This window comes from Peromyscus eremicus, chromosome 2 (assembly GCF_949786415.1).
Source record: "Peromyscus eremicus chromosome 2, PerEre_H2_v1, whole genome shotgun sequence".
Lineage (NCBI taxonomy): Eukaryota > Metazoa > Chordata > Mammalia > Rodentia > Cricetidae > Peromyscus > Peromyscus eremicus.
Window position 1 is genome coordinate 138,512,855 of NC_081417.1, and position 9,346 is coordinate 138,522,200.

General features: G+C 49.0%; 1 non-coding gene across 1 annotated transcript; it reads right to left on the reverse strand.

Annotated features, from left to right (window-relative positions):
- Positions 1–7,819: 7,819 nt before the first annotated feature.
- On the reverse strand, positions 7,820–7,923 carry LOC131905370 (U6 spliceosomal RNA). Its single transcript, XR_009377901.1, has one exon. It is a non-coding gene; the product is annotated as a U6 spliceosomal RNA (small nuclear RNA).
- Positions 7,924–9,346: the final 1,423 nt, after the last annotated feature.

The window sequence follows — 9,346 nt, forward strand, 5'->3', positions numbered from 1 at the left end:
TGGCTTTGATACATGGCTTTCTTTTTTTATTATTTCTTTATTTCTTTTGGTTTTTGGGTTTTTCGAGACAAGGTCTCTCTGCATAGCCCTGTTTGTCCTGGAACTCACTCTGTAGACCAGACTGTTCTTGAACTCGCAGAGATCTGCCTGCCCCTGCCCTGAGGGCTGAGATTACATGTGCTACCACACCTGGCTACACTGTGTTTCCATTAGTCTTTACAAAGCCATCTGGAGTCTCGTGAGGGGAGTGTGTGTGTGTGTGTGTGTGTGTGTGTGTGTGTGTGTGTGTGTGTGTGTGTGTTGAGTCCTCTCACCAAATTCAGGTCATGCTTTGTCCCTGAACCTCAAAATAGCATGCTTATGAATTTCTCTCTAAAAATTCCTCAGGAAAGATTGCTCCCGTGGACTCTCCCTTCCTGTTAAGTCTCTGACCCAGTCCCAGGAGCTGGGCTGGGAAAGGTCATGGTCTTCTCCATATTCCTTCTGCCTCGGGCCCTCCTCTTGTCATTGACACAGGGAGGAATAACTTATCTGATGCAGTCACACTCTGAATCCTGATGTAGTTTCATCCAGAAAACCCTTCACCAGAACTGCACTCCCCTGAGAAGGCTTCTGGGTCGGTTAAGAAGGTACGTGGTAGGCATTCCCCTTCCTCCACGAGGAGTTCGTTACCGTCCCATAATGAAGGGGGAGACCATTGACCTTTCTGAATCTTTAACTCCTTGGGGTCCAGGGTTGCAGGGTCAAAGGTGCTGGCTGGTGGCACCGTGCATCAGGACAGAAGACCAGGGTCAGGGATGTTCATTCTGGCTGAGACCTCACACTTAGAAGGGGAATATGAGGTTAATGAATTTGAGTGTCCTAAAAGGCAGTGTTTCATTTTGACAACACTGTGTGTGTGTGTGCTCATGTGCGTGTGCGTGTGTGTATCTACCCCCTGAACACGAAAGCCCAACTTCCTCCCAGAGGACTCCCCGCATTCAGTTGCTGCTACAGTCCCCACCACTGCCCTTGACGGCAGGCCCATCAGTTAGCAAAGTCCATCTCCCTGTGTTGGGATATTGTGAGAATTTTCTTCTTGGGGGACTGGGGAACCAGGTAACATCTTCCCTTTCTTCTAAGGTCCCAATGACAGACAAAAGTTTGATCCCTACTACAGTTTACCCTAGGGATACAAGGAGTTTATTGTAGGCTTACTGACCGAGCAATGGGTGACCTCAACCTGCCTCATGAGAAGGTCTGCACACAACATGGATGATGACTTCCCCGTGGCTGCGTAGATGGAGCCCCCTTCCTCCCAGTCTTTCCTGGCCAATGTACTCTACCCTTCTCAGAGACCCCCAAGGCTGTGGGCAGTTAGGGCAGAGCTGCATACAGGTGGCCTGGAGGAGTGGTTGTCCCCGAGGGGGCCAGCGACTCTTCCCGCTCCTCCTTCTGTGAGGGAGCCACAGCAAGCCCAGCTTTTTTTAAACAGCTGGCAGCTGTTCTGCTGGGTGGATAGTGCTGTACAACATGAGGCTGATTAAAAACAAACAAACAAACAACAGGCAGCGATGGTGGCGCACGCCTGTAATCCCAGCACTCGGGAGACAGAGGCAGGCAGATGTCTGTGAGTTCGAGGCCAGCCTGCTCTACAAAGTAAGTTCCAGGAAACCCTGTCTTGAAACCCCCAAATAAATAAAATATAAATAAAAAAATTAAATAAATAAAAAACAACAAACAACAACAACGAAAGAAACCCACCACAACTGACAAACAGAGGTAGCCCAGGAACTGTCAATGATGAGCTGGGGAGAGCAGCTTTAAGGACAAGTACTCAAAACAGTCGCCTTGGGACAAGGACTGAACAAGGGGAGGGAGGAAAAGCTAGCCTACGTCACGGGGATATCACTTGGGGATGTTTGGAATCTTCCCAAGGGACATCCTCTCAGTCAGCTACTTTGGATTCTGGAAGTCAGGCCTAACTGTCCCCGAACCCTCCTCCGTTTCCTGGGAAAGGCCTCCCAGTGAAAGTTCTGGCTGGTCATTCAGTCTTCCACAAAGTCAGAACCAATTTGTTGACGTCTGAGGGAACCCGCAAGGTGGGGTCTTGGGGGACCGGGTGTGATAATGGGAGAGCAATCGGAAGTTGCTGCAGGAACACCAAGGTTGGAGGGTCCCAGGGGATGATGTTTGTGACTACAGTAGTCCCTCTACCTGCCGTTACTCTGGGACCTAAGACGGGGACGTGGCCAGCCTGACTGGCTGTGTGTCCATCCAGCTTTCAGTTTCCAGGGAAATGCACGGAGAACCCAAGACCAGCCACACAGAAAGGTGCCACCGTTCCACCCCAGCACAAACAGGGGCATGCACACCTACACATGGGGCCCGGTGCAGGCATGCAGCTCCCTTCCATCTTTGGCCACTTTGGTGCTAGAGAGAGTTCAAGATGGCTTGTCCCCTCCTCCTCTGCCCTCCACCCCCAGGCAGCCCCACCCCTGAGAAAGTACAACTCAGGGGTCCCCCGGGCTGCACAGGAAATGCTTTGTATGCTCTGGGTCAGCCAGGCTATTTTCTGTCCTGGGACTGGCGGGAGGTTGGGCCAGGAGCAGGCAGGACCGACATACTCAGCTGTTCTTTTTCCATGGTCGCCTCTACAGTTGGCAGTGGCTGTCACTTGTCTCTCGGTGTCTCTCTGTGTTTGAGATGTCAGGACAGTTCATTCGATGGCGGCCCCCATATCTTCCAAAGTCCCTTGCCGCGTCTTCTCTTCAGTGAGCTCTCTCCCTCCCTCCCTATGCCTTCTGTGTTCCCTTTCTCTGAGCACTGCACTGTGGTGGGTGAATTGCGGCCTTGCTTCCCCAGTGAGGCCAAGGGCAGCCACCCTAACTTTCTTTTTTCTTGGTTTTGCGAGACAAGGTTTCTCTGTGTAGCCTTGGTTATCTTGGAACTCACTCTGTAGCCCAGGCTGGCCTTGAACTCATAGAGATCCACCTGCCTCTGCCTCGCTGAGTGCCAGGATTAAAGGCGTGCGCCACCACCGCCCCGGTAGCTACCCTAACTTAATGATGTGTTTCTCCTCTTAGCGAGACACGGAAGCCTATTGTTTTTCAGTTCGGGAATATTAGTTGTTGGGAGAAGCATTTGGACTCTCGCTGTGGGCATCGCCTCTGTCGTTACAAAACCTTCAGTGCTCAGACGCCGCGTGAACGGTGTTTATTTTGGGAGAAATGATGAACATGTGGAGTTTACTTTAAGGGTAGACCGAAGACAAGATGCTCAGTGGGGAGAGACGAGGGATGGGTTTTATGTTTATCCACTCTACGGCATGTGCCAGGCTCAGCTCACAGATGATAGCTTTGAAGTCACAGGCTGTTGGAAGCCATAAGTGTACAAACAAGCAGGAGAGAGACAGTTGGCCTAGGCCTGAGCTATGAAGATCTAGAGCCAGTGTGCAAAGGCGGTGCCTGATTGAACCTGGGGAGAGGGGAGTCTGGGAGGACTTCCCGGAAGAGGTGGCAGCTCTTGGGACTGTGAAATTCACCAGGAAAAGACAGGGAATTATATACTATGAAGCTTGGACCATCAGAACAAGATTAGAGAAGAAGGAACAATATGTCATGGCATGTATGTGTGTGTGAGCTACTTGAAAAGTCTTTCAGGGTCTTACATAGGAAAGGAGGTAATTCTTATTTGATGTCCAATATGATAATAACTTTATATCTAAAGAATGATTAATACTTTGTTAGATGTTTATTTGAAATGAATCAACATGTAGGATACAGCTTTTAATTTTTTTTCCAGCTGAAGAAACCAAGGCTGAGAAAATGCAGCTTTCTTCAAGGTCACACAGATGTGTGGAAGAACTAACAGCAGACCTCAGCATCCCACTCCATATTCGGGGGACTGAGCATCTGCGAATTGCTGGGTATCCTGCCCCTTCCTTCTGGTCCAGTTTCCTGGTGTTTCTCGTGATGTTGTCCGTCTGTCCTAGGAGGGGTTTCCCTGAGGGTGGAAGTGAGACCCACAGGCACAGAGAGTGCATTGTTCAACGGCACCTGGAGTCTGTGTCAGCAGGGCAAAATAGGGAAGTGGCCCGAGGCTGGCGAGGGTCTGATCCGTTCCCTCGGCTGGGGTGCTGACTCCTGCCGGGAACTGGTCCTTTCCCTGAGTCCTGGGTTGCCTGTCAGAGGCCATGAGGGGAGGAAAGCCCCTCACTTTCCCTGTCTGATGATGAGGATAGGCCACTTGGGTTTCCTTCAGCACGGCTCGCTGGATGTCAGTCCTACAGAACACCCTTCAAGAAAAGGGTCGCATGACCGAGAGAGCGGAGGATGTCGCCCATCCCTGGAGGGTCACAGTGCACACTGCACGTGAAAAACTCTGACGGGTCTTGAAGACATTCAAGGCAGTGTTTCTCAGATGACTCCTTTGGTCACTGAACCTTCTCGTATCTTGGCTGCCGACCCTTCCACTGACTACAGTTTGGGAAATGTTCTAACAGGTGATCTCTAACTGAGGTCTCTCCAAAACGTGAGCCGTAACACTAAGAACTGTTGCTGACCTTGGCCGTGTAATATTGGCTTCCCAGCACCTGGGCCTCTCCCTTGTTTTTATGGAATCTTCTTCGAGTCTTGGCGGGAAGAATTGTCTCCCACTCCTTGAGAGGTTGGTGGAAGCAGGTTCCTCTTCCTACTTGTATAGCTACTCGACGACTTTGTGACCCAGGTTAGGACTTTGAACCCAGAGAGGTGGATCCACCCAGACTTCCAGGGGTAGCAGAGGGGTCATTTCAAGAAGCCATGCTCACAGGCGTGAATGGACATCTGGGGTGGCATTCCACATGGATTATCTCACTACAGCGTAAGCTCAGCTGGAGCTCTAGCTGCCAAGGACTCCTGGACGCATGGGTGTTCTAAGACTCACTTTGATTCTTCCCACGGATACTCTGCATCCCTTCAGTGGGTTTCCACGCAGGTCGGGCTGAGTTGTTACTGTTGTTTATAAAGAGAATCCTGACAGAATCGAGGTGCTCAAGAAGTGTTGGTTGAGTGGTGTTGGGATGTGGCGGAGTTGGTTGAGTACTCAGCTCATGTGCACGAAGCCCTGGCTTTGACCCTGACTGAGCCCTGGACCCAAAGCTGGACTTGGTGGTGCACACCTGTAATCTCAGCGCTCAGGAGATGGGAGCAAGATGATCAGAAGTCCAAGGTTTAGCCAGGCGGTGGTGGCGCACGCCTTTAGTCCCAGCACTTGGGTGTCAGAGGCAGGTGGATTTCTGTAAGTTCGAGGCCAGCCTGATCTACAGAGTGAGTTCCAGGACAGACAAGGCAACACAGAAAAATCCTGTCTTGATAAAAAGAAAACAAAAGAGAACAAAACAGAAGTTCAAGGATTGACATCAGCCTGAGCTACAAGAAACTCTCTCTCTCTCTCTCTCTCTCTCTCTCTCTCTCTCTCTCTCTCTCTCTCTCTCTCCTTTTGTTGAGTGAATCTAAATAGCCAATTTTGGCACCAAGATAGTGTCCACTGCCCTATTTTGTCAGTATTACAGTCAGAATTGTCTTCGCCCACTGATAACTGAATGTTGGCCCTATGTGGGGTGCATCAGGGGTACCAACTCAACCTATGTTTCTGCACACCCCTGTGTCTGATGGGAGAGACTGGCCAGGGCCAGAAGAAGTCCTGTCAAAGTGCTGTGTGGACATAGGAGAGTCCCAGCAGAAGACTCCAGAGCTGGGAGTTAGAAAGCAGTGGGTCTGGATGGGAGTGAGATAGCCTAGATTAGGGAGCAATACAAGCTGAGTGGGAGTGAGATAGCCTAGAGTAGAGAGCAATCCAAGCCTCTGGATGGAGGCTAGCCTGGGGAATGCTGGCTTGGTGTGAGCATATCAGAATCAGCCCCAGAGGCCACGCTAAAGAGAATGGCTTATTCCATTGGCTGTGGGGAGTCACAGAAGTCTTGACTGGGGAAGGTCAAAGGCAATTTGGTGCATAGGGAGACCCTGGGTTTGACACGCAGATGTCACTGTGTGTAAGCTATAGCTTGGGCAAGTCATGTGAACTTCAAGCCTTGATCATCTTTAAAAATGGATACAGGCCTGGGGGTTATGCCTCAGTGGCAGGACAGAGGCCCTGATTAGTTACACACACACACACACACACACACACACACACACACACACACACATACACAGGCACGTGCACCTAAAGTACCTAATGTGGGGGCTGGTGAGGTGGCTCATCAGGTGTTTGCCACCAAGTCTGAGTTCCGACCCTGCCTGGAATCCACATGATAGAAAAGAGATAACTGATTTTTCTAAGTTGTATTTTGACCTCTTCATGCATGCTAAATAGATACATGTACATAAACTACCTGGTATGTACAAGGCATCCCATGAAGAACTTGTTGTCCTGACTGAGCTCTCTGGATGGGAACATCAGAGCCCCTTCACTAGCTGAATTCCTGGAGAGCAGGGACTACTGTGCCTTTTATGTCCTTATTTTCGACCCGGTTCCTGGATCAGAAGACATGCCAGGAGACACTTTGAATGGGATGGCTGGTGGAGTTCTACAGCTGCAGTGGAGGAAGGAATAGAGAGGTGTGACTGTTGGCAGGGAGGCAAGTGTTGGAAGGATCCAGGCCAGAGATGTGGAGCCAGCCCCGGAGAGAGTGAGGTGTGACCCTGAGGAAATTCAATCTTCACCTTTTGGAAGCTTTTCAGTGTAGAGGGTAAGGAAGAGGGAGGCTCCAGAGAGCAGAGGGGTTCTTGTCTTGTACAAAGTAAGAGAGAAAGCAACCTTCCTTTTTGGGCTTTTTAACTCAGTGAGCATTTGGATGAACGCGAAGACAGGCCTGAGTAGATTGGGTAGCCCGGCCCGTTCATTCTTGGTGCTGAAGTACACAGATTTTAAACTCAAAACACAGACAGAGTTTTTGAAATGGGCTGTGGAGGTACCAAGGTTCCCGTTGGTAGAGGTGGTATGAGAAGGTGTTGGGCAGCTTTGAGGAAAGGAGCTAGAACAAATTAACCCAAGAGTTGCCTGGGAAGTGTATCTGTCAGTGTCTGCTGTGTAAGAAGCACACAACCTCTGTGCTACACATCAGGAAAGCTTTACAGTCCACAGGTCTGGAGTGAATTGAGGTAGAGTAGACTGCACTATCGATTTTAGATGGGGCTTACAGGTCTGGAGGTTTCTGGGTTGCTGATTGATCTAGACTGTTCCAGCCAGCATGATGGCATGACCACTTATCTTGCATCTTGCAGGTGGACCCACGCTTGTGGGCTTGGCTATGGTGGGGCCAGAAGCAGGGCAGACACCGACCTGGGGACCTCTGAAGGTCTTGACCCAGAACTGCTACCTAGTTATCTCTGTTATGCCTTGTTGGGCAGAGCAGACTACAGGAGGAGGGCATACAGATGCCACCTTGAAGTGGGAACAGCGACAGGCTGTGTACAGGGAAGGGTAAGGAATCAGGGTCATCAGCACAATGTGTGATGAATGGTGACGAGGACAGCATTTCTCAGCCTGAGCTCTGTGTAGACCCAAGTTCTGTTTGTTTTCTTCTGGGGTCTTGGGTTGAGATTGTTTTCCTCGACGATTGTTAAAATCCTCTTAATATACATTTGTTTATTAAATTGCATTTATTTATTTATTTATTTATTTATTTATTTATTTATTTATTTATTTATCATGTCATCATACTTGTGAAGGGCAGAGAGCAACTTTCAGGAGTCAGTTCTCTCCATCCACCATTTGGGTGCTGGGATTGAACTCAGGCTGTCAAGCTTGGCAGCAAGAGCCTGTGGCTTCTGAGTCATCTTCCTGGTCCCCAGGAAGATGTATATAATGCTTCATAAATTTGTGTATCCTTGCACAGGGGCCATGCTCGTCTGCTCTGCATGGTTCCAATTTTAGCATGTGTGCTGTCAATGTGAGCACCAAATAGGCCAATTTTAATCTGTTCCATACATATTTATTTACTTTTGAAAAATGAAAACAACGTATCAAAATTTTCCTTTTGAAAACATTCCAAAATTGGAAAATCTTTTTTTTTTTTTTTTTTTTTTTTTTTGTTTTTGTTTTTGTTTTTCGAGACAGGGTTTCTCTGTGTAGCTTTGTGCCTTTCCTGGAACTCACTTGGTAGCCCCAAAATTGGAAAATCTAATTCTATATCCCAATTACTACAGCCCTGTAGTGGAATATTTTAAGGTGTGTTACTTTTGTTTATGTTGCATTTGTTTAACTCTGTGAAGCTGTGTTACTGTGCCTGTGTAAAACACCTGATGGTCTAATAAAGAGTTGGCCAATAGCAAGGCAGGAGAAAGGATAGGCGGGGCTGGCAGGCAGAGAGTGTATATGGAAGGAGAAAACTGGGGGCTGAGATCTAAGACCTAGCAGCCAGAGGAGGAGGAGGACTCCAGGGGCCAGCCACCCAGCTACACAGCGAGAGTAAGATTTACAGAAGTTAGAGAACGGGAAAAGCCCAGAGGCAAAAGGTAGTTGGGATAAGATAAGGAAAGCTGGCTGGAAACTAAGCCAAGCTAAGGCCAGGCATTCATATTTAAGCATAAGCCTCAGTGTGTTTTGTTTGGGAGCTGGGTGGCACCCCCCCCCCTCCACAAAAGGAGTAAAGAACAACAAGACAGCCCAAACAAACTACCCAATATTCCCTGCACATCTCTTCAAGTTCATAGCTGATCTTCAGGTTTCTGAGGCCCATGAGAATGCTTGAGAGTTACTGGTGCTTCTTTGGGTCAAAACTAAAGGTCCTAGAAGTACATGGATTCCTCACCAATGACTAGTGACAATCGGTGACTAGTGACCAGGTAAGAAGAGGAGACAAACTTGGATGTTCAAGAGGACAAGTGCATCCTGAGCCCATGTCATCATCTCATGCTATTCAGACTTATTGTCCTATAGCCCGTCTTTTCCAATTCTCAAGCTGCTGCAAAAAATCACCAGCAGAAAAGAACAAGGGAAGATTTTTGCCTCAACCAGCCCTACCACAATTGTCACTATTCTAGCATTCTCGGGGGGGGGGGGGGGGGGGTCCCATCTGTGACAGAAGTAAAAGCTACAGGTATACCTGAATGACACAGGTCTTGCTTTACCCCTTTGTGTGTGTGTGTGTGTGTGTGTGTGTGTGTGTGTGTGTGTGTGTGTGTGTGTAGCTTTGGCGCCTTTCCTGGAACTCACTCTGTACCCCAGGCTGGCCTTGAACTCACAGAGATCCGCCTGGCTCTGCCTCCCAAGTGCTGGGATTAAAGCTGTGTGCCACCACTGCCCAGCCTATTCTGATCTCTCCTTTAAGAGCATCATTGTTGCATTTTTCAGGACAAGGTCTCACACGGCTTGGCCTTGA